The sequence below is a fragment of the Lycium barbarum genome, chromosome 4 (genome assembly GCF_019175385.1).
Source record: "Lycium barbarum isolate Lr01 chromosome 4, ASM1917538v2, whole genome shotgun sequence".
In the NCBI taxonomy this organism is placed as follows: Eukaryota; Viridiplantae; Streptophyta; class Magnoliopsida; order Solanales; family Solanaceae; genus Lycium; species Lycium barbarum.
The window spans coordinates 140,804,382-140,831,650 of NC_083340.1; the positions used below are offsets into that span (position 1 = coordinate 140,804,382).

The 27,269-nt window shown below is 35.9% G+C and overlaps 1 long non-coding RNA gene across 1 annotated transcript; it reads left to right on the forward strand.

Moving 5' to 3' along the window:
• Window positions 1-5,761: 5,761 nt before the first annotated feature.
• LOC132638732 (uncharacterized) lies at window positions 5,762-26,512 on the forward strand. The gene is made up of 3 exons (XR_009581868.1): window positions 5,762-6,152; window positions 24,989-25,036; window positions 25,961-26,512. It is a non-coding gene; the product is annotated as an uncharacterized LOC132638732 (long non-coding RNA).
• The last annotated feature ends 757 nt before the right edge of the window (window positions 26,513-27,269 follow it).

Consider the following 27,269-nt stretch of genomic DNA (forward strand, 5'->3'; position numbering starts at 1 on the left):
TGAGATGTCGTAAATTTGAAAACAAAGCATCTCTCTCTCTTTCTTCAATTTATTCATGGATTTCTTTCAAAATAATATGAAATATGTACTTTCAACTTTGACAAGCACGCACTTGCAGTATCCAACAAATAACTTTTTTAATGAGTAAATGAGAAAGGTCATAAAAGAAGAGACAAGCATCAAATCATTTTGATACAACTTATCTAAATCATTTTGATATATAAAGTTCTTTAAAATATAAAGAGTTTAAGTTCTATGCATTATCAGTGCACAAAATTCTGTACATCATCAGGTAAATTAAAGGATAGTCATGGTAATTGTTATAATTAAAAGTTAGGAAAAAAAATATTAAAGACAATTAGAGTCCTCGTTGTACTGTAATAAAATTATTTATTTCCTTTTCTAGCGTTTATCAAATTTGTGTCCTTTAAAGAGTTAAGTGAACTTCTAAGTTTTCTTTATTTTCTCTGTGACTGCTTTATAAAATAAATTTCATTTTTTTCTTTTTCGTTGACAAGCACGAAGCATCTTTAACTGCAGATATCATAAATGCGCATCAAAAATTTCAAGTGTATCGATCAATCTCACTAAATCAAAAGTGATCAATTTTGCTGAGAAATTGTAATCATTTAATTACAAATCAAAAAGACGTGGTAATTTAGACAGGATCTTCATTTAGCTTTTATATTGTCATGTTGGACAAAATTCTTCTTCTTTCTAGAGTCTTAATAGTAACAATTTATATACATCCCCTTAAGAATCAATATCACTCCCTTAAGAAATGAAAAGTTCATGAATTAAAGAGTTTCTAGGCAGTTTCATCCAAGAAAGACAAGGCATACAAGGTTGAAAAGAAACCAAAGTAAAACATGAAACTTGGAAGGAGGAAGGTTTGGAGGAGAGACTAGTTAAAAGGTAGATCTAGAGGAGAGAGACAATAACTGTAGTACTTAATTTTAGGAAAAGGAAAAAAAAGCTAAAAAGAATGGGTAACCTGCAATAGCAGGTAATTTTACCGGATAGTGTAAAATATTTATACACTGACAGTGCACAGAACTTAAACTCAAATATAAAATATTGACAAAAGTAAAGATCTCTAAATAAGGCATTTATTTCTTCCCATTTCGAATTATTCGTTTCTCTTTTCTTTTTTTTCTTTTTGTTTCTTTCCAAAGTTTCGAAAATCGACCCAAAAAGAAAAACTAAATTTCAATTTGATGTTTTTATTGTCCCTAAATGAAAATGTAGTGCACACCCCAATCTAAAAGAGTTGCCGGCCTATCCAATCCACATCATGTCTATTTTAGGGCTACTGCAGAAACCTCTTATGAATCAAACCAATCTTAGCTTATTTAGATTGTAATTTCTTAAATTCGAAAATTAAAGATTCAAATCGTAGTTCTATGAAATATAATCTGCCTAAATGCTCATCCCTCATTGTTCATCACTTTAATATAGTGCTAGATAGTTTTACATATAAGATTTTTGACATTTATGTATCATCTACCATATTAGATTTGCTTATCGAATTAAATCTATACAGATATACTCTTGTGTAATATTTTGTGAATTAAAAGAATAATTGAAGATTAATGTCTTTCTTCCCATTGAATATTACACCTACTTAAAATAGGTAATAATAGTCGTCCACCCTTACATCTTTTTGACACATTATCACTGATAAAACTAGCAATGCAAGCTTGGAAGAAACAACTTTCCTCCATTAATAGAGGTTGAGCTTGTTCGAAGAAGAGAAAAGAATCCAATGTGGAAGAAACAATTCTAGAGAGAAGATTTTGTGAAATGCATGCACGTCATTTTCATTGAATTGACTTGAATCATTAAAAGTGAGGTATACATACAAAGACTAGAAAGATTAACCAACTAACTACCTTGACTTTGACTAAGTAACAAACTTAACAAACTTTGACTAGTCCTAACTAACTTTGACCAACTAATCTACTCCTAACTAACTTTGACCAACTAATCAATAACTAAGTACAACATACATAATCTCATCACAATATACATAATCTCATCACCCCCACCCCCTCAAGTTGGAAGTGAGGTGATCACAGACAACTTGCTCAAGATTGTAGCATGTTTGGCTCCAGTCAAGGCTTTGGTGAAGATGTCTGTCAATTGTGAGTATGTGGAGATGTGATGGAGTGCAATTAATCCTTCTTGAAGTTTATCCCTAACAAACTGCCAATCCACCTATATGTGTTTTGTTCTTTCATGAAAGACTGGGTTTTTGGCAATGTGAACTGCTGCTTGGCTATCACAAAAGACATGTATAGGCAAGGAACACTGCACTGTTAATTCATCAAGAAATCTTTCAAACCATACTAGTTCCCCCAGTACTTGTCTCACAGCTCTGTATTCTGCCTCTGCGGATGACAAAGACAATGTGGCCTGTTTCTTGGACTTCCAAGTAATAGGACTGTCACCCATAAGCACCAAATAGCCACTAACTGATCTCCTTGAATCAGGGCAGGTTTCCCAATCTGAATCACAATAAGCAGTGATAGTGAACTCAGGCTTGTTTGAAATGAAAACACCCAATGTAGGGTCTTGTTTCAGATATCTAAGGACATGATAAGCAGCCTTCAAATGTGGCTCTCTAGGTGATTGCATGAACTGGCTAAGGTGCTGAACACTATATGCTATATCCATCCTTATGTTTGTGAGGAAATTGAGCTTTCCAACCAACTTTCTATAATGAGTAGGATCTAGCAATAGCTTACCATCTATAGCTTTGAGTTTCTCAGTAGAATCAAGTGGTGATGTAATGGTCTTGTTATCCATGGAATCAAACTCTTTCAGGAGATCAGTAGTGAACTTCCTCTGAGAAATGAGGACACCATCTTGTCTATATAATATTTCTAGCCCCAGAAAGTAGTGTAGTCTTCCAAGATCTTTTATCTTAAACTGATCATGTAGGAAGGCTTTTAAGGAGATGATTTCCTCTATGTCAGTACCAGTCAAGATCACATCATCAACACATATGACAACAAATACCAAAGAGTACCTCTTCTTTTTAGAGATTAGTGAGTAGTCACTATCTGAGTTTGTGTATCCTTTTGAGCAAAGACTGTTGGCTAGCTTATCATACCATTGTCTGCTGGCTTGTTTCAAGCCATAGAGTGACTTCTTAAGCCTGCAGACTACGTTGCTAGTATCCACCATAAATCCTTGTGGTAATGCCATGTATACCTTCTCATATAAATCATCAGGGAGGAAGTCATTATTTACATCTAGCTCATACAGGCTCCATCCCCTTTTCACAGCCAAGCAAATTAAGGTCCTAATAGTAGTCATTTTAACTAAAGGTGAGAATGTCTCAGTATAGTCTATCCCAGCCTGTTGAGTGTACCCTTTTTACCACCAACCTAGCTTTGAACCTCTCCACACTCCCATTTTTTTTTATACACCCATTTGTACCCAACAGCATTATTTCCCTCAGGTAAGGGGACCAGTTCCTATGTGTCATTGCCATTTGCCAGGCAGGATTCAGAAATGCTTCTTTATAAGAGGAAGGCTCACATTTATGTGAGATGGTCTTTACCAACTGCTGGCTATCCGAACACAGAGAGATGAAACAAACATGGTGATGGTTGGTCATGAGTGAAGTGAGAGAGTGTTGTGGATCAGAGGTGTTAGATGCAGGTGTAGAAGAATGCAGGTCTAGTAAAATATAGTTGTATTCTTTTAGGAAATTAGGGGTTTGAAGTGATCTAGTTGTCCTTCTAGGTGTTGGTGCACGTGGAGCATCATTAGAAACGTGAAGGTTAGGACTAGGTGAGGATGGTGCAGGACTAGGTGATTGTGTACTTGTATCCAACGTGTGCTCATTATTATTGTTGGTCATTTGGTCACTAGTAACTTCATGTGATGTAGTTGTACCCACCAATTCATCATTAACAATATTGTTTTTTGTACAAGGCACACTAGACAAGTTATCAGAATGATGAACAAGTAATTTCAAGACAGAATTAAAGCTGGAACCATCAGGAGCAATAACAAAGGGAAACACAGTTTCATGAAAAAGAACATCTCTAGACAGATGAACCTTCTTGGTAGCCAAATCTAAGACCTTGTAATCTTTTGTATTGAAAGGGTATCCAACAAAAATGTGTGGTGTTGCCCTTGGTTCAAACTTGTCTTTATGAGTTTTCAAGGTGGTGGGGAAACAAAGGCATCCAAAACTCCTAAGGTGAGAGTATGTGGGCTTCCTCTAGTATAACAATTCATAAGGTGATTTGTTGTGTAGTATTTTGGTAGGTAATCTATTAATAAGGTAAGTAGCAGTTAGGACACATTCTCCCCAATATCTCGTAGGTAATTTTGACTGAAAAAGGAGTGCACTTGCTGTTTCTAAGAGATACTTGTGTTTCCTCTCCATCACACCATTCTGTTGAGGTATGTAAGGGCATGATTTTTGGTGTATTATTCCGTTTTCTTGGAAAAAACTGGTTGCTTCACTACTTGTGAATTCTAGACCATTGTCAGATCTGATGGTTTTCAGTTTGGTTTGAAACTAGTTTTCTATGAGAGATATGAACGCTTTTACAGTTTGTAGTGCATTGCTTTTGCTTATGAGCAATTGTGTCCAAGTTGATCTACTGTGGTCATCTACCATGGTTAAGAAGTAGTTATAGCCATCATGAGTAGGTATGTGGTATGGTCCCCATAGGTCAATGTGTAGTAAATCAAAATTCTTGCTGCTTGTGTTTGTACTTCCTTGAAAAGGCATTCTAGTCTGTCTTTCCATAGGGCATATGGCACAAGTGAAAGGTTGTTTGGTGGAAAAATTTACAAGTATGGTAGTAATGCTCTTCATTTTTACATAAGTCACATGTCCTAATCTAGCATGCCATAAAAGTTCAGTATCACAATTGTGAGATGCAGGAGGACGAAGAGAATTAACAGCAAAGGAAGAAGAGTTAACAACAAAACAAGCTTCTTTATTAATTGCCTGAGAGTATTTTACAGTAGATGATGGTGAAGCTTGACATTTATTCTCAACTAAGACCTTTTCATAACTGACGAAAAAAAGGAATAGACTGACAACTGGAAGAATATCGAGTGACATGATGTTACATCCCGTATTTTCATGTGTTGGAAAGCGTGTGAGTTAAATGATATTAGTAATGGGCACGAGGTTATCCCCCAAGCTTATAAGTGGTTAAAGTTATGGTACGCATGTATCGTAAGGAATTGAAATTTAACCAATCGAAGAAAATAAATTTCGTCGAAGTTCAAAATTTATTTAAATGGAATACGGTCTAAGCTATAATATCCCGTATTTTTGGACTAGAAAATTTAATCGTCTAACGTGATCAAATTTACCCGAGCCCGGAGAATTAGATCATATCCAAGGATAAAAATCAAGAGCTCGGTGTATACGAGAAATGAAGGCCCAAAATTATTTAAGGCAAAAGATATGACAACGGTAATTGCAAATAATATTTTATGTGTGACATTTGGTAACTACTGAAATGTTTCTTTTTGAATAATGTTAAATATCTTATAAGGGGGGCTAATATTTTCAGTTGGTTTTCTCCACTAAGTGGGGTCTACTAATTAAATAGCTATTCTTATGACTAACATGGAAAAGCACCAAAGGTTTGGTCAAAAAGGCCCATACGTGTATACATAGTAGACATACTAGCTATGACTCATTCTATCTAAATTAATAATAATTTATGTTGAAGATGGGCCTTATCTATTTTATATTACAATACTAGGACAAGAACACTTCCTCCTAAAAGCATTTCTCACGATTGAAACCATTTTGATGGAAACAAAGCCATTCCTTGGAATTCTCGGCTAAGCCCCATTTGGAGAAGTCCAATAAACATATATGGTAAGAGACCATTAATTGTTGTCTAGTACGGGAGTTTTAGAGTTCAGCAAACACAAGTCATCAATTAGAGGAGCCTCACATATATAGCACTACATGTTCATTACAAGGTTCATTTATTTCAAGTTAAGCAAAGAAGAAAAATTTCTTTTGGAAAAACAAATATAAGGCTCTCGGCCAAGGTGGGTTCTAGTCGAGCAATGGAGGAGTGATGGGGAGAAATTATGCCTCAAAGTGTTGAATTTATTCAAGAGATTAGCAAGGTTAAGGAGCCAAGTTGATTAAGGTAAGATTTGATCTCTTTTTTTATACACATTTAGGAGGATGCTAAACTCGTTTAATTTGAGAAAGGTGTGTTGAATATGAAAGATTGTAAATGTTGTTGTTGAAATTTAAAGTTAGCCATGTGAAAGGCTTATATGAAGTAATGTTCAATCTTATTTTGCATATATTGTGGATGGTTTGAACGTGTGGTAATGTGTGGAAATGAATAAAAATCATGGAAATTTTGTATGTTGGTATTGAAGCCGTGTAGGGGCTGGTTTAGGGGAAATTGGTGGATTGATTTATTTGATGGTTGGTTGATTGTTGTTATGGACGTGTGGTGAGGATGAAGTTTAATGATTCAAGTTGAAATTTAAATTGTTTGTGGGCTGTTGTAGGAGCTAATATGATGCTAATATAGTTATTATAATTGTATAAATGATGTTTTTAGACGTGTGGATTATTAGTGTGATTCATGAAATTGAAAGAAAGAATGTGTTGTTGTGATTCTTGTAAAACTTGGTAGATGTATGTTGAACACAAGGAATTGGAAGTATAATGGTGTCCATATATTGTTATTGGTATTTTTGTGTCTACAGGAGAACAATTGAAAATTTGGGATAGGTGAACATATAGGGGAAGTGCTGCCGAATCTTCGCTAGAATTTTTGATAATAGAAAACTTAAGCGAGAATATATATATAGACTGAAATGTAGGTCCTATAAAAGAGTGAACTATGGACTTGCGAATTAGAAAATGTAGTTACTAACGATTGTTATACCCCATTTTAACCGGGTTAGAGCGGAGTACAACATATTGGTGATTCCCATATTGCTTCGTTTTAAGGAGTCGTCACCTAATTGATTTTACGGTGAATTAGGACACCTAATTATTAACTAAGGTAAAGTTAACTAGACCTCTGTTAATAGTCTGCTTAACTAATATGATTCTAGGTAAGGGTTCTATATTATCCTAAAGGGAAGGGGTTAGGCATCCTTTAGAATCCGTTAACTTACGGTTATCCGACCAAACTTAGGTTAATGAATTAATGTTAAATAAGATGCTTGAAATTTTAAGAAAAGAGAGTAAAGAAATGTCGTTTAGCCTTTTTAAGGAGAAATATAAAAATGATGCTTTAAGATAAGATTTAGAAAAAATATAATAATTTGCATAAAAGAAAATCTTTTAAATGCCATTTAAAATAAAATTTATAAAAGTTGATAAGGCTTAAAATAATAATGTTGTTTAAAATAAAATTTGCATGAAATATATAAGTAGAAGGAAACGCGAGTTTGTGCAATGTTTAAATAAATATTTGAAACAACTCAAGTGGCAAAATATTAATTGATTTTGCAATTTAAGAATATAGACAAGATGCGAGTTTTCTTTCTCCTTTTCATTATCATTTATTAACTATGCTTAATTAAAAATATGCATGATTGACTCAAAACTTGAAAAAGTTATTTAAAATATGTTCGAATTTATGTTTGCATATTAATGATGTTTTGAAATTAAGACAATAAGAATGTGACTCCTTTAATTCGAAAAATATGAATTTTATACTATCCATTATTCTATAAGTAAATATTATAGATACTATAAATAACTTTAATATAAAAAGAAGAAACATGGAATTGATTGTTTGTCTCTCTTAAACTAACTACCCATTACTAAAACTGAATCTACTAATTCATTAGGATTTATCTAAACTAATAAAACAAAACAAAGAAAGAGTTAAATGGGCTCAAATTAATATGCACAAAATAAACAGAGGAAGAGATAATTTAAATGGGCTCAGCCCATTTTCGGACTGATAGCCATAGTGCTGCTGGGATAGTTCATCCCATTTTTAAGGGGGCTGTTGCAATCTGTTGCTGTTTGCCTGGGCCAACAGCCCAATATTTTGTTTCCTTTGCTGCGGACACAACTGGATAGAAAGGAGGAAATGATGTTCCGTAGGGCCTTGGCCCAACATCGAATGCGGAAGACGAGTCCCTCGGACTCGTATGCGAAGGTCATGCATAAAACGAAAGCAAAGGATTAATATGTGATCAACAAATAAAGTTAAAATGTATGGCGCAAATTAAAAGAACAAAAGAATGGATTGCACATATACTATGTATATTTCATGTCTAACACATTCATAGGGATATATATTTTTCATGAACGTACTTCAATATACATTCATATACATACTTCAACTGAAGTACACTTGCGACGAAACGTACAAAATCTAAACAACTCAAACTGAAATTGGTAACATTACGTACAGGACCTGCTAGTACATGTTCATTCATGTGAAGATGCTCCGAGTATAGATTAAGTATACTGGCAATGTACAACGCATATCAAGTCTAAACAGGAAAGATGCCTATAATACTCGGGTATATTTTAGTTATCCTTTTCCTATTATCGAAACTACATACTGATGACCATAAAAAACTATCACCACTGCCAGTAACTAATAATTCCATTCGACTAAAATCACAAATAGCCTCTTTTAGTTTTACCCAAGTCACAAATTCATTCATCATGCTAACCTATTTGAGCCAAAACGGAGCAAATAAACTACTTGAGGAATTAAGAAAAGAAAACAATGAGACTGAGGGGTGATGTTTAGAGTTGTGCTTACCATACTTTACTAGTTGGGCATAGTTATTTCTAAAAAAATGAGAAAATCATTGGGGTCAAGAGCATAATAGACATACTGAGGTTTCATCTTTTACTCTAATTTCATCAAAAATTTGATTTCTTAACTAAATCATGTCTTTAACCAATCATCCAAAGTGAACACACTTCCTCTAATATAAGACTTCCAAAGAGGAGTTTAGATTTTAAAATAATTAGGCATAGCAATGCCCTTTTGCTGCAGCTTTCAAACATGCTTACAAAAGAAATGGTTTCTACCTTAGTTCCCAAAAGAAATTTTAAGGCTTCTACCAGGGAGCATATTCAGACAACAAATAAGACCAACTAAGTCAAGTACTAAGCTTAATCACAGTTGAACTAACAGCGAGCCAGATGGCACGAGTTTCATACTTAGAAAACAGGGACTGATATGTCTTTTGGGTCTCAAAAGGCAGTTTAAAGCTTAATAAAGATAGAGGTCTTATTAATAATACAACATCTTTTGGAAGTAAACAACATTCTGCCCAAACCACACATATCGTTTAAAAGCTAGTCCAAATCATTAGACTGGATCCCCAATATACATACTGTATACTGAAATAAGACAACAAACATGGGCAGGTTCAAAAATACCAAAAAAGGAAATTCATGGGTATCTCACATAATTCAAAACATTTAAGTGTAAAGGCTAGGTGAATCATAACAACATATAGACAAAGAGTACAAGCAAGCTTCAAATAGTCCTGCAAACAGCTAAGCCAAGCGATTCAGAGACATTTACTCAGATAATTTCTCATTATTAAAGCAGTAACCACACATGACTCTCAAGACTAGTTATCCTTTTTTTTTTATTTTATTCAAAGCTCATTGTTAAAGAAGTTCTTATAGGGAAAATTGATTCTCTGACACTCATTTTTTTTTTAAAATGTTAAACATGCCTCTATAATAAATTTCTAACTTAAAGAAAGAAATTATTACTTTTAAAAGCAGGAAATCTGGCTTGTTAAAAGGTATCTACACAAACATCCTTACAAGGTATCTTCCAGGAAAGTAAGGATTCCAATTAAACACAATATGCCCTAAAATGAACTTAAAGAGTGGCCATCAAACCTCAAGCTTAACAGCACCAATATAGGAAAATTTCAGGCAAGAAAACCATTTGAGAGAACAACTCGAGTCAAGATTTGGAACATCCACATAAATAAACACATAAGAGGCAGCTTCAGGGAGGAACCACACTCTAAGACCATTAAGTCAGGCCACATTTCATTTTAGCATTTCATCTTACTTTAAACATGCTTAATCTAAGAGCATTCAACCACACAGAAACACATTTTTTGCTAAGATCATGGAAGTGATTCAAAACGAAGAAAGGAAAATGCTGAACATCAAGTTACCTAAGACATGCTGAAAAATACTTCAGAAACATAGAATGAGCAGGAATGAAGAGAAAATGAATATCGACGACAAATTCGACTCTAAAATATCAAATCGAACACACAAATCACTTCTCTACCTTGATATTCAGACTTCAGCGAAGAATAAAATACAACTTAAAGGGAATAAATATACTTGGAACAGACTTCAGCGGGCATGCGCTTAGTCAATACTTAAATTAACCTATAACACATATAATATGGCCTAAATACAACATACTCAAAGAACAAAAGGAAAAGCGTGAGTGCAACAGTTACTTTAGTTTCCTAACATACCAAAACAAAAAAGAGACTAAACATATCATCCACAAAATTCAATAAAAGCTATATACAAGCATGAACCAAACAGAACTGAAACGAAAATGCGAAGTAAAAGGAGAATTATGGACCTTTTCCGGGTGCAGCGAAATGGGTGCGAAGCCTTCGATACACACTCAAACACTTCAAAACTCAATTCACAGACATAAGAGAGATTGAGAAAATTGAAAATTTTGCTTGGGGGATTTTAGCGACAAAACGAAGGCTTTTGTTTCTATGGAATTTTTAGGCTAAAAGACTCCAATTTTCAAGGGGGGTTTGTGCGGCTGAGAACTTAGCTTCTTTGGGGGTATTCAAACTGCTCCCACTTTGTTTTTAGGGAATTTTTCGTGGCAAAAAAAAAAGCCCCTTTTTCATTAGGGTTTTCGTTTGTATATATAAGAAAAAGAAATAAAGAGAGGAACGTTGGGGGAAACGGCGGGCAGGCGTGGGTGGGGACAAGGTATGGTGGGAGTGAGAGTGAGGTGGTGTCAGAGAGCGTGGGAGGGTTTCAGACGCGTGGGAGGATCGATGAGGGAGAAAGGAAGTGGGGGGAAGCTGCGGTGATGGAGGGGATGATGAGGTATGGGTATGGAGGTGTCAGAGAGCGTGGGATGGTGGAACGTGGTGGTGTCAGAGCAGACGGAGGTGAGTGGGGTGTCGATGGGGAGCGTGGGTGTGACAGAGATGTTGGGTGTGGATGCGTGGTGTCGATGGTGAGTGGGGGGGGGGTGTTGATGACGAGTGGGGGTGTTGATGATGTCGGCGGAGATGGAGGCGGTGGTGAGGAAGTGGGTGGCGACGGAGAAGAAGGAAAGAGGCGGAGACGATAATGAAGGGAATAAGGGAAACCCTTTTCCCTTATTTTGAACGAAAATGGATCGGGCCTGGTCCATTTGTGGACTGGGTCAATTTTTAGACCGGGTATTAAAAGAATAGGCTAATAAATTAAAACACGGATTATTCCAAAAATTGAGATAAGGGATATGGACTAGTCCAAAAATATCAGGAGTCAATCGGGCTTTGATTTGGAGTCCGATAAGTCAAAATGCGGACCGAGTGCAAGAAATAGTTCGTCTTCGAAATTTGAATAAAAGACCCATTTTGATTAACGATGTACTAAGGGTGCCAGAATATCACCTGGTACGAGAAAAATGTGTAATTGTAAAAAGACCCGGATAATAAATTATATGTTGTTGCACTGACCGTGCAATAAAAATTTTAACGATAAATGAAGCTATCATTTTAAATGCGCGAAAATAAATGCGATGTGCATGCGGGAGTTGATAAAATGCCGAGAAATGCCAGTTTCAATAATACTAAATAGCCGTAGCGAATGACTAGCGGTAATAGTACTGCTAATAATGATAACAATAATGATAATGGTAATAATGATAATGGCGATAAAAATAATAATAGATATAATAATAATAGTAGATAACAAACATTGATAATTAAATTGATAATAATTAATAATAATAATAAAGATGATAATAATTAATAACAAGATAACAATAATAAATAACAATTATTGATAGTGACAAAACGTTAATAAATTAATAATAATAACAATAATAGGTAATAATAAGATAATAATGATAATAATAATAATAATAATGATGATGATAATAATAAATAAATAACAATTATTGATAAAACAATGACAATAATTAATAATAAAATAACGATGATAATGATGATTAATAATTGATAACAAAATAACGCTGATAATAGTGATTAGTAATTAACAATAATAATAATAATGACAATTAGTAATAATGATAATTTAAGAATAATAATAATAGTTATTAATATTAATAATAATGATAATAATAATAGTTGTAACAGAATAATAAAACGTCGTTATTGATAAGAGACTAATAACTATAGTAAACATAATATATATTATTATTTATTTATTTATTTATTTATTATTTTTTATTATTATATTTTTTTTATTTGTTTATTTATTTATTTATTTTATTTATTTTTTAATATTAGAAGCGCAAATATGTATTTCGGAGGAGAGGCGGGACAAAATTGGGTGTCAACAACTTGTCCCTCTTTGCCTGATAATGATGAAGGAGTTTTCGGGCAAAGACGTTGACTTAGTAGCCTATTTTGTCCCGGCTAGAGGATTATGAAGGACTAAGGGTAAAGAAAATTACGGCCGAACTCCGGTCTCTGAATCGCCTACATATCTCGGGCTGCACGAGAATCAGGCCGTGTGTAGTTCTGGGAAGACTACGACACCTATGACTGGCAACTCACGATTTGATGCGAATCTTCGCAAAAAATATTGTCCCAGTGTCGAGTTATGATGACACTGAGTATTGTGATAGAACTCCGAAAATTGAGTGTGCTGGAATGCGAACAGAAAATTTGAAATTGAAGCCGAGTGTTCGAGGTAGATCATTGACCCTTGTCGGAAGTTTGCTTATCCTTCCCGACGTATTGCCCCAGTTCGCTGCCGAAGAAATAGTTTCACGTTGCGCTAAAGCTCCTGCGAAACTTTAAACTAGATAAAATAGTCAGTAAAAATAAACATTGAAGTAAAGCGATGCAAGTGCGGTGCAATGCGGCTGCGAGCGCACGCAGGAGCATTTGAAAATAATAATAAAACAAGGCAGGTGCGACGCGATGTCTTATGCAGAAATTTTAAAGGGCGGTGCGCAGCCTTATGCAAAAACTACAAAGGGCAGTGCGCAGCCCATGCGAACATGGAAGGCGGTGCACAGCCTTATGCAGAGAATTTAAATGGGGTGGTGCATGGCCCAAGTAGTATATGAATATAGAAATGATGCAAAGGGCGGTGCGCAGCCTTATGCAAAAATTTTAAAAGGGGCGGTGCATGGCCCAGGCAATATATGGAAACGATGCAAAGGGCGGTGCGCAACCCCTGCATCATATGAAAGGTGGTTGAGCCCGAAATGTCCTATTTTAGGGCGGAAGAACCCGGGTATCCTGTTTTAGGGTGGAAGAACCCGATATCCTATTTTAGGGTGGAAGAACCCGATATCCTATTTTAGGGTGGAAGAACCCGAGCATCCTATTTTAGGGTGGAAGAACCCAAGCATCCTATTTTAGGGTGGAAGAACCCAATATCCTATTTTAGGGTGGAAGAACTCAAGTATCCTATTTTAGGGTGGAAGAACTCAATATCCTATTTTAGGGTGGAAGAACCCAATATCCTATTTTAGGGTGGAAGAACCCGATATCCTATTTTAGGGTGGAAGAACCCAAGCATCCTATTTTAGGGTGGAAGAACCCAATATCCTATTTTAGGGTGGAAGAACCCGATATCCTATTTTAGGGTGGAAGAACCCAAGTATCCTATTTTAGGGTGGAAGAACCCAATATCCTATTTTAGGGTGGAAGAACCCGATATCCTATTTTAGGGTGGAAGAACCCAAGCATCCTATTTTAGGGTGGAAGAACCCGAATGCTGTGCGTTTGCGAACAATGATGTTGTGCCTTTGCGGGACATTTGAAAGTAATAATGCAATGCAATGCAGGTGCGGTGCTTTTGCAGTGCGGGACATTTAAAAGCAGTAGTGCGTATGCAGTGCGGGAAATTTAAAGCAATAGTGCATATGCAGTGCGTGGTATTTAAAATAGTAGTGCCTGCAGTGCGGGGAGTTTAAAGCAATAGTGCATATGCAGTGCGTGGTATTAAAAAATAATAGTACATGCAGTGCGGTATTAAAAATAATAGTGCATGCAGTGCGGTATTAAAAATAATAGTGCATGCAGTGCGGGGAATTTAAAGCAACAGTGCGTGGTATTTAAAATAGTAGTGCATGCAGTGCGGGGCATTTAAAGCAATAATATTTGTGCGTGTTATAGGAGGATTCCAAACCGCTCGCTGCGCAGTCCCCGCAAAGCTGTAAGCATACTTCAGCTTCCGCAACTGGAAGCCTTGGTGATATTTCACCTTGCTAAAATGTTTCCATGAATAAAATTCCTGCGCTCAAAGAAAATTATGAGTTTCGAAATTTGTGTTGATTTTGAATCATCCTTGAATCACCCTTTGCTTCATGACTTTCGTAAGGTTTTCTTGATGCTAAGATTCGTATGCCGTGCATTATCGTTGATGAGTAGCTAAAAATCGGTTCTGCGTTACTCAAAGGAAATTTGTTAGTATAAAAGAAAGTGGTTGTCTTGCGTTGAACATTGAAGCTTTGGCTTTGAATCTGTGCTTCTCGTTGCTATGCCATTGCAGAAATCTGATTATGTGAATATGGCTTAGGATAAGCCGTCTGCAAAATTTCTCCAGTTCGACTTGGGGGGGAAATTGGAATTTTTTATTTATTGTGACCGGACCCAACAGGGGCGCCTACGTATCCTGCTACTAACAGGAATCAGGTCGACCGTAGTTCAAAAAAGTCTAGAAAAGATTACAAGATAGCGGCTATTCCTAAAGATGGGCATGTGGAGGATGATATTCTCGAGTGTCGAGATGATGTCCCTATCAGTCGGCTTGACTTGTTGCACGCTTTCTTTTCAAATGCCTTGGTGCCAGTTTCGATGGATCACCCTTAACAACAGTTGTCTTTGTGTTTGCAATATTATCGGCTGAAGGCTCTAGCTGCAGCTTTATCTTGCCACTTTCAATCATGCTTTGAATCTTAAATCTTAGTGCTGGACATTCTTCAATGTCATGTCCTTGGATGTTTGAGTGATAAGCACAACTCTTAGATAAATCAAAGTTTGGCGGTGGATGCTTAGGTATAAATCCCTTCTTTGGTTGTAGAATACCCTTAGAACTCAACCTCTTAAATATGTTTGCCAATGGTTCATTTAGAGTAGTGAAGCAAAAAGATTTCCTCTTCTTTTTATGTTGAGAGCTTGATTGTGCTTGGTGAAACCGTCGTTGGTAGCCTTGCTGGGAGTTTTGCTGACGAGGACATTGCATGGTGGCATAAGATTGAAAAATTTGGTGACTTTTATGGCATTGCGCTTGATGCATAGTCGTGGAAGCAAATTGGTTTTCCTTCATTTCACTTTGCAGATTTCCTAGTACCTCCGCTTGGAAGGTTTGGTGAACGGCTTGTGTTGCTGAGCTATCTGTAATTCTCCCTTCTTGAATGGCATTTTCTAGTTCTCTACCAATCCTAATCAAATCAGAGAAGTTGTGTGCACAAGCTCCGAGCAACTTATCATAATATAAGTCTTCCTGAATCTGGATGAAGGTTGAGATCAATTCCCTCTCGGATAATGGAGGATGTATTTTTGAAGCTTCTAACCTCCATCGTATGGCATATTCTTGGAAAGACTCATGTGGCATTTTCTTTATTCTAAGCAGATCAGCTATGTGCGGATCGCCTCCAGTGTTAAACTCGAATTGCTTTATAAATCCGCGGGCCATATCTTCCCACGTAAACCATTTGCTAAAATCTTGTTTAGTGTACCAATAGAGTGCTGATCCTGACAAACTTTGAATGAACAATCTCATTCGTATGGCTTCAATATGTCCAATACCAATTAATCTGCTGCAATAGTCCTTTAAATGAGCAACGGGATCTCCCTTCCCATTGAAAGTGTTAAACTTAGGTATTTTGTACCCTGACGGAAGCTCAGCGTTTGGATGCACACATAAATCTTCATACTTCAAAATCTGGAAATTTCTCGAACATAACTCTTCATTAATGACTTTCCTCAAATTGTGGAGTTCTTTTCCCAAATCTTCGTGGCAAAGCGACTTGATTTCCTTTCCAGGCCTCCTGTATGGGGATATCGCCAGTTCGTTTTCCTTACTTTTCTCGAATTGAGTGGTGGCTATGGAAAATTGAGGATTAGGAATTATCGCTACTTGATCGGGAGTGTAGGTCGAAGGCATTTGTGGAATGGTATAGGTAGGATTTAAGTGAGGCGAAATGGCTAAGGAAACGTTGCTGGAAGTTGAGGTTGTGTTAGGAAGAAGGCTTAAGGTATTTCCCAGATTGGCTACAATATTTTTTCGAACCACCTTTCCCTTGCTATCGTTTTGTTCTTGCACCAAACGCATACCAGTGTTGAAAGCTTCAAATCTCTCTGCCATTGTAGTCTCGTCCTTAATGCAGATTCGCAGCCAAAACAATGTTCAATGCTAGACAACCTTTTAAAGAGAAAAGTAAAACTTCATAAACAAAATAAAATGTTAGTGCATGAAGTAAAAGCTTCATAAACAATATATATATATATATATATATATATATATATATATATATATATATATATATATATATATATATATATTTAAGTGATCTAATTAAGCAGGCTCTAGATTAGAGACGACTTGAGTCATATAAAGGGAACGAACGGACGACAATGAATCATCAGCTATTTAGCTCTGACGGTTGAGAATGAATCGGAAGAAAGAAAACTGCATTGGAGTAGAACATGCCATTTGAGAAAGGTTGACTCATATCGAACGCCAAAGCTTGGTTCTGAGTTAATTCTTACCAATTCTAGCATATTTTTTTAAAAAAAAAAATTGCCCCAGTTTTAGAATGTTTTGAAAAATGTCTTGGGTTGCATTCCAAAATTGTCCCAGTTTCATGCTCCTTCGTTTGGGGAATATTAAAATTTGTAGTAAATAAGACCGAGTCTTATATAGGCTGCCTACGTATCTTGCATCCGACAGGAAATCAGGTCAAACGTAGTTCGGGTAACATGCAAATAGGAAAAAAAAAAAATTCTACCCCAATATGACTGAGTCCCTATGTGGGCTGCCTACGTATCCACCGAGGAATCAGGTCAAGCGTAGTTCGCCTGGTGTGTAAAAGTTTTTTTTTTTTTTTTTAATGATGCAAGAGATTAGTTTAGAGAAGATCATGATTGATCGGGTGCAAGACAGTTGAATTTAATGTACCCGAGAGTTACGGAGCACTGGCGGGTTGCAAAATGTCAAGGACAAGAGGCCTGTGAGACTGTCCTTCGACTTGCATGCTAGAAATTGAAATTAATAGGTGCGCGAAGATAAATTTTAGCGACCCAGAATGACGCGTTTGACTGAGCGAAGACTCCGCAGAAGCAAGGTACTTGAACAGTCATTCTTGAACAACTTGATGGCAAAAAATTGAACAAATATCGAGAAGTGCCATTTGATAGATTGTACCAATAAATTTGGACATCTACCAATTTAAGAAACGATAAATGCTGAAAATGATAGAATTTGAAAGTAAAAGTTCCATGACGTAAACCGAGTGCAAAATGGATTCTACGAGGCATGGAGCTAACGGGCCAAATGTTTCGTCGTTTGAGACATAAGATCATACCCGTAAAAGAAGGACACAAAAGCTCTAGGATTTGCAGTTTGATGGGACAAATTGTCCGACACTAATAGATTTGAGTAACTAAGAGAATAACGATAAGAGAATTCCTATTAAAACAGAGTTGGAATGATAAGAGTTAACTTTTAAGGATTTTCAAGGCTAGTTCAGGTATGCGAAAATTAGGAAATTTGCTCCGACGATTAGAAATTTGTCGAGAGTCATGCTAAGAATGCGAATGATTTTAAAGGTGCTCTAGAGTGGCTAAAGTGCGCTAACCGCGGAATAAATAGTTTTTTTTTTTTTTTGAAGATGATGCAAAAAATAATTAATGAAACAATATGCAATTGTGCGGCATAGCAAATATGGATTTTACTTTTCTTCCGAAACAAAAATGATGTTAGTAAATATCAAGTAATAACTAAATTCAAATAAAAGCCTGCAAATAAGTTTAACTAATGAGCTTGGCATCAGGTGATAATCGCAAATAAATTCAAAAGCAAGCATATTGCAAATAAATTCAAGTAAACCACTTAGCAAGCAAGCAAACGCCTTATAACACAAACATTGACAAGACGTCCTAATATGCAGGGATCTCTTTATGCCAGAGGTAGGCCTAACGCGAATTTGAAGGATAAAATATACGATTATATATCATCCCAATGTGCTATTAATTAAAGACCCATACAAAGTTTAAAAATCTTGGTACAAAGAAAATTATTACAACTTGACTTTCATAAGCTAACTAACAATGAGAAAAGTCCTTCGTCATCCTTGAGCCTCTTGGTTGCTTGGATATATTCACCGATCTTTCGTCGATTTTGGAAAATGTATGACATAGCCAAAACTCCTCCCATTTTGATGCCTTCTTTAACACAGATCTCTCTTTGCTCAGCTAAAACTGTATCTAATTCTTGCATGCTGTTCGCATTGTACCGATTTATGGCTACCTGCGTTCACAAACGGTTAGTTCTACCTAAATAGCACATGGTCCACATAACGCACATGTTTATCCTTCAAATCAATGCACATAACGTGATAGCTGTCGCTTGGGGTCATAGACCCACTCGAACATTTGGAAGAGGTTAACTAATGGACTTAATACACCTTGGGTATTAAGCCTCCTAGGCTCGTGCATGTCCTTAAAAGGGTTTTGGCTTAGCTCTATCTTAAGCTGACTAAGAGTTGTTTTCCTATGACACAAGGCTCCCCCAAGCGGACAACTTGGGAGTGGAAAGTCCGTGGCCGTCGACTGCACCGCCGATCGACTAAATCCACTAGACCAATCCAACTAAAGGGGTAATTTAGTAGTGCACGGGCGCGAACCGCGAAGCCGCTTTAAGTGTGTGAGTTTTCCAGGAGTGGAAGAAATATGAGCGGAATGTCAATTTAAGGAAAGCAATAACATACATATTACATAGAAAATTTACAATAAAACAATCACTTAAAAGAACATAAAAAATAAAAATAAAGCAGCAATAAAGGCAAAAAAATAAAGAAAACAACCAAACATCCAACAAATTTAATTATTAACCTAAGTTGTTATGGTTAAGAACCTAAAAGTTCCCCAGCAGAGTCGCCAAGCTGTTATACCCCATTTTAACCGGGTTAGAGCGGAGTACAACATATTGGTGATTCCCATATTGCTTCGTTTTAAGGAGTCGCCACCTAATTGATTTTACGGTGAATTAGGACACCTAATTATTAACTAAGGTAAAGTTAACTAGACCTCTGTTAATAGTCTGCTTAACTAATATGATTCTAGGTAAGGGTTCTATATTATCCTAAAGGGAAGGGGTTAGGCATCCTTTAGAATCCGTTAACTTACGGTTATCCGACCAAACTTAGGTTAATGAATTAATGTTAAATAAGATGCTTGAAATTTTAAGAAAAGAGAGTAAAGAAATGTCGTTTAGCCTTTTTAAGGAGAAATATAAAAATGATGCTTTAAGATAAGATTTAGAAAAAATATAATAATTTGCATAAAAGAAAATCTTTTAAATGCCATTTAAAATAAAATTTATAAAAGTTGATAAGGCTTAAAATAATAATGTTGTTTAAAATAAAATTTGCATGAAATATATAAGTAGAAGGAAACGCGAGTTTGTGCAATGTTTAAATAAATATTTGAAACAACTCAAGTGGCAAAATATTAATTGATTTTGCAATTTAAGAATATAGACAAGATGCGAGTTTTCTTTCTCCTTTTCATTATCATTTATTAACTATGCTTAATTAAAAATATGCATGATTGACTCAAAACTTGAAAAAGTTATTTAAAATATGTTCGAATTTATGTTTGCATATTAATGATGTTTTGAAATTAAGACAATAAGAATGTGACTCCTTTAATTCGAAAAATATGAATTTTATACTATCCATTATTCTATAAGTAAATATTATAGATACTATAAATAACTTTAATATAAAAAGAAGAAACATGGAATTGATTGTTTGTCTCTCTTAAACTAACTACCCATTACTAAAACTGAATCTACTAATTCATTAGGATTTATCTAAACTAATAAAACAAAACAAAGAAAGAGTTAAATGGGCTCAAATTAATATGCACAAAATAAACAGAGGAAGAGATAATTTAAATGGGCTCAGCCCATTTTCGGACTGATAGCCATAGTGCTGCTGGGATAGTTCATCCCATTTTTAAGGGGGCTGTTGCAATCTGTTGCTGTTTGCCTGGGCCAACAGCCCAATATTTTGTTTCCTTTGCTGCGGACACAACTGGATAGAAAGGAGGAAATGATGTTCCGTAGGGCCTTGGCCCAACATCGAATGCGGAAGACGAGTCCCTCGGACTCGTATGCGAAGGTCATGCATAAAACGAAAGCAAAGGATTAATATGTGATCAACAAATAAAGTTAAAATGTATGGCGCAAATTAAAAGAACAAAAGAATGGATTGCACATATACTATGTATATTTCATGTCTAACACATTCATAGGGATATATATTTTTCATGAACGTACTTCAATATACATTCATATACATACTTCAACTGAAGTACACTTGCGACGAAACGTACAAAATCTAAACAACTCAAACTGAAATTGGTAACATTACGTACAGGACCTGCTAGTACATGTTCATTCATGTGAAGATGCTCCGAGTATAGATTAAGTATACTGGCAATGTACAACGCATATCAAGTCTAAACAGGAAAGATGCCTATAATACTCGGGTATATTTTAGTTATCCTTTTCCTATTATCGAAACTACATACTGATGACCATAAAAAACTATCACCACTGCCAGTAACTAATAATTCCATTCGACTAAAATCACAAATAGCCTCTTTTAGTTTTACCCAAGTCACAAATTCATTCATCATGCTAACCTATTTGAGCCAAAACGGAGCAAATAAACTACTTGAGGAATTAAGAAAAGAAAACAATGAGACTGAGGGGTGATGTTTAGAGTTGTGCTTACCATACTTTACTAGTTGGGCATAGTTATTTCTAAAAAAATGAGAAAATCATTGGGGTCAAGAGCATAATAGACATACTGAGGTTTCATCTTTTACTCTAATTTCATCAAAAATTTGATTTCTTAACTAAATCATGTCTTTAACCAATCATCCAAAGTGAACACACTTCCTCTAATATAAGACTTCCAAAGAGGAGTTTAGATTTTAAAATAATTAGGCATAGCAATGCCCTTTTGCTGCAGCTTTCAAACATGCTTACAAAAGAAATGGTTTCTACCTTAGTTCCCAAAAGAAATTTTAAGGCTTCTACCAGGGAGCATATTCAGACAACAAATAAGACCAACTAAGTCAAGTACTAAGCTTAATCACAGTTGAACTAACAGCGAGCCAGATGGCACGAGTTTCATACTTAGAAAACAGGGACTGATATGTCTTTTGGGTCTCAAAAGGCAGTTTAAAGCTTAATAAAGATAGAGGTCTTATTAATAATACAACATCTTTTGGAAGTAAACAACATTCTGCCCAAACCACACATATCGTTTAAAAGCTAGTCCAAATCATTAGACTGGATCCCCAATATACATACTGTATACTGAAATAAGACAACAAACATGGGCAGGTTCAAAAATACCAAAAAAGGAAATTCATGGGTATCTCACATAATTCAAAACATTTAAGTGTAAAGGCTAGGTGAATCATAACAACATATAGACAAAGAGTACAAGCAAGCTTCAAATAGTCCTGCAAACAGCTAAGCCAAGCGATTCAGAGACATTTACTCAGATAATTTCTCATTATTAAAGCAGTAACCACACATGACTCTCAAGACTAGTTATCCTTTTTTTTTTATTTTATTCAAAGCTCATTGTTAAAGAAGTTCTTATAGGGAAAATTGATTCTCTGACACTCATTTTTTTTTTAAAATGTTAAACATGCCTCTATAATAAATTTCTAACTTAAAGAAAGAAATTATTACTTTTAAAAGCAGGAAATCTGGCTTGTTAAAAGGTATCTACACAAACATCCTTACAAGGTATCTTCCAGGAAAGTAAGGATTCCAATTAAACACAATATGCCCTAAAATGAACTTAAAGAGTGGCCATCAAACCTCAAGCTTAACAGCACCAATATAGGAAAATTTCAGGCAAGAAAACCATTTGAGAGAACAACTCGAGTCAAGATTTGGAACATCCACATAAATAAACACATAAGAGGCAGCTTCAGGGAGGAACCACACTCTAAGACCATTAAGTCAGGCCACATTTCATTTTAGCATTTCATCTTACTTTAAACATGCTTAATCTAAGAGCATTCAACCACACAGAAACACATTTTTTGCTAAGATCATGGAAGTGATTCAAAACGAAGAAAGGAAAATGCTGAACATCAAGTTACCTAAGACATGCTGAAAAATACTTCAGAAACATAGAATGAGCAGGAATGAAGAGAAAATGAATATCGACGACAAATTCGACTCTAAAATATCAAATCGAACACACAAATCACTTCTCTACCTTGATATTCAGACTTCAGCGAAGAATAAAATACAACTTAAAGGGAATAAATATACTTGGAACAGACTTCAGCGGGCATGCGCTTAGTCAATACTTAAATTAACCTATAACACATATAATATGGCCTAAATACAACATACTCAAAGAACAAAAGGAAAAGCGTGAGTGCAACAGTTACTTTAGTTTCCTAACATACCAAAACAAAAAAGAGACTAAACATATCATCCACAAAATTCAATAAAAGCTATATACAAGCATGAACCAAACAGAACTGAAACGAAAATGCGAAGTAAAAGGAGAATTATGGACCTTTTCCGGGTGCAGCGAAATGGGTGCGAAGCCTTCGATACACACTCAAACACTTCAAAACTCAATTCACAGACATAAGAGAGATTGAGAAAATTGAAAATTTTGCTTGGGGGATTTTAGCGACAAAACGAAGGCTTTTGTTTCTATGGAATTTTTAGGCTAAAAGACTCCAATTTTCAAGGGGGGTTTGTGCGGCTGAGAACTTAGCTTCTTTGGGGGTATTCAAACTGCTCCCACTTTGTTTTTAGGGAATTTTTCGTGGCAAAAAAAAAGCCCCTTTTTCATTAGGGTTTTCGTTTGTATATATAAGAAAAAGAAATAAAGAGAGGAACGTTGGGGGAAACGGCGGGCAGGCGTGGGTGGGGACAAGGTATGGTGGGAGTGAGAGTGAGGTGGTGTCAGAGAGCGTGGGAGGGTTTCAGACGCGTGGGAGGATCGATGAGGGAGAAAGGAAGTGGGGGGAAGCTGCGGTGATGGAGGGGATGATGAGGTATGGGTATGGAGGTGTCAGAGAGCGTGGGATGGTGGAACGTGGTGGTGTCAGAGCAGACGGAGGTGAGTGGGGTGTCGATGGGGAGCGTGGGTGTGACAGAGATGTTGGGTGTGGATGCGTGGTGTCGATGGTGAGTGGGGGGGGTGTTGATGACGAGTGGGGGTGTTGATGATGTCGGCGGAGATGGAGGCGGTGGTGAGGAAGTGGGTGGCGACGGAGAAGAAGGAAAGAGGCGGAGACGATAATGAAGGGAATAAGGGAAACCCTTTTCCCTTATTTTGAACGAAAATGGATCGGGCCTGGTCCATTTGTGGACTGGGTCAATTTTTAGACCGGGTATTAAAAGAATAGGCTAATAAATTAAAACACGGATTATTCCAAAAATTGAGATAAGGGATATGGACTAGTCCAAAAATATCAGGAGTCAATCGGGCTTTGATTTGGAGTCCGATAAGTCAAAATGCGGACCGAGTGCAAGAAATAGTTCGTCTTCGAAATTTGAATAAAAGACCCATTTTGATTAACGATGTACTAAGGGTGCCAGAATATCACCTGGTACGAGAAAAATGTGTAATTGTAAAAAGACCCGGATAATAAATTATATGTTGTTGCACTGACCGTGCAATAAAAATTTTAACGATAAATGAAGCTATCATTTTAAATGCGCGAAAATAAATGCGATGTGCATGCGGGAGTTGATAAAATGCCGAGAAATGCCAGTTTCAATAATACTAAATAGCCGTAGCGAATGACTAGCGGTAATAGTACTGCTAATAATGATAACAATAATGATAATGGTAATAATGATAATGGCGATAAAAATAATAATAGATATAATAATAATAGTAGATAACAAACATTGATAATTAAATTGATAATAATTAATAATAATAATAAAGATGATAATAATTAATAACAAGATAACAATAATAAATAACAATTATTGATAGTGACAAAACGTTAATAAATTAATAATAATAACAATAATAGTGGTAATAATAAGATAATAATGATAATAATAATAATAATAATGATGATGATAATAATAAATAAATAACAATTATTGATAAAACAATGACAATAATTAATAATAAAATAACGATGATAATGATGATTAATAATTGATAACAAAATAACGCTGATAATAGTGATTAGTAATTAACAATAATAATAATAATGACAATTAGTAATAATGATAATTTAAGAATAATAATAATAGTTATTAATATTAATAATAATGATAATAATAATAGTTGTAACAGAATAATAAAACGTCGTTATTGATAAGAGACTAATAACTATAGTAAACATAATATATATTATTATTTATTTATTTATTATTTTTTATTATTATATTTTTTTTATTTGTTTATTTATTTATTTATTTTATTTATTTTTTAATATTAGAAGCGCAAATATGTATTTCGGAGGAGAGGCGGGACAAAATTGGGTGTCAACAACGATAACGTCACTTTTACATAAATAGGCGAAAAGAGCGACGAGGCGAAAAGGATTCACGAATAGTCGCCAACAGGTATGTAAGGCAACTTCCTTTCTTTTTGGCATGTCTTAGTTTTACATAGGCTAAATTAGAGCCTTAAGGAAATTCCAAATCCGAAATCCGAGCATGTTATGATCCGTATATGTTCTTTGGCACTCTTATGTATGATTTGATGAAATATGAACCCTTATGTCTTTGAAATAATCGTTTTCCGAATTTTGCATAAAAAGGGTTCACTTTAAAGAAGTTCGTAATTTTTGGAATGTCATATCTTTCACAAACATGCTCGGATTACTCTAATATTTTTGTAGAAGTCTATATTACATATGATATGTATGTTTTCCATAGGCGGGCCCGACTCGGGTAAATACCCACCCGTGGGTCCCGCGACTTTCCTTTATGAAATCCGGAGAATCTTTGAAAGAATTTAGTATGACTATTATTTCGATTTTCAAATATGATCATTTTGCTTATGTTTGAATTTATGATAATGATTTTATGCATATGACTACTCACGACTCTATTCGTGCATTCTGTTATTCCTTTCGCCGAGTCCCGGGCCGGTTCTGTTATCGTGCGCACTTTGATATACTCCGGAGTTATGCTGTGTTTATGGTTCACCGAGCTACTCGCAAAAGAGGGTCGGGTTCCACATATATTTGGTGTTATGTTGTGTATGGCGTTATGTTGTGATGTGATATGTGACGGGGATATGGAGATTTGAAACCTTCTGGTGTTATGGCGCCATTGACGGGCGGGCGACCATATTCTTCTGTACCTTATGCATGACTTATATTTTGAAAGTAAACATTTTGATATGTTGAATTTCTACTTATGTTCTGTACTACTATTTCTTTTATGCCTCAGATTTGTTCTCTGTATCTTCTGCTTTGCATACTCAGTACATATTTCGTACTGACCCCCCTTTCTTCGGGGGGCTGCGTTTCATGCCCGCAGGTGTAGACGCACAGTTTGGTGATCCACCAGTTTAGGATACCCTCTTCTGCTGTTTGGAGTGCTCCTCTTATTCCGGAGCCTACATTTTGGTATATATTCGGTCTTTGCATATGTATATATTTGTTCAGGGGTACGGCGGGGCCCTGTCCCGCCATATGATACGGTTGGTCTGTTTAGAGGTCTGTAGACGTACATGTGGGTTGTGCCTACTTCTGTTCAGATGTGTTTGTATGATCCTACTCGTTATGGCAGCCTTGTCGGCGTGCATTTTGTATATGTTTTGGGGCCGTTGTGCCATTTGATAGCCTTGTCGGCTTTTGATATATGTATACGCATCTGGTTGTGCTGAAATTTGGGCGATGTATATTCCGCCAACTCTTTTGGTTTTGATATGATATTTTGTACGTGAAATCGCGTAAGATAATATTTGTTTCTAACTCTGTTTAAAATGATGAATATGAAGTTTGAGTTAAGCGATAAAATGACGATTTGGTTTGTATGTCTGTTTGGGTGTCCAAGTAGGGCACCAGTCGCGGCCCACGGGGCTGGGTCGTGACACATGAGATGCATTGTTACCATCAGAAGATTGACAACAATTATGGCACTTGGGACATAGGAAACACAGACCATTCTTGGCTCTACCAAGCTCCAGAGGGCTCTTCAGAGAAGGGCCCTACAGTAAACAAGAGAGGCTATTAAAACTAACTATACCTTTAAGCTGCAAGGCCAAACAATGAATTGATATTAAATTGAACTTGAAGCTAGGTACAAATAACACTTTGTATAGAGTCAAAGTTGGATTCAAGCAAGCATTCCCAATTTCAGTTACTTTGACCTTATATCCATTAGGCAAGGTGACTAGGAAAGGATATGGTAGTGTTCTAATGTTTTTTAGGGTAATTTTGTTGTAAGTCATGTGGTGTGATGCTCCTGAATCTATGATCCAAGAATCAACAGTCAATCTAGCACATCTACATGATAGGTCACTTATTTCAGTCATTGAAGAATAACAACCAAGTATATCTGCCAAGTTTACATCTCCACTCAGCATGGTTCCTGAGCTCTAAGCTCCATTTCCAACCTGTAGAGTTCCCAGAAGATTCAGCAGTTGCTCATACTGTTCCTTAGACAGATTTAGTGGCAGTTTCCTCCTCAGCTCAGGACTTTCCCCACACTGGTTCCTCTCCACTTCAGATGAATGCACATTTGCTGTAGAACCTAAACCCTTTCCTTTGGTGAATCTGGAATTTGTTGAGTTTGTTGGATAGCCATATGGAGCTTGTAGCACCTTTCTTTGGTGTGTCTAGGT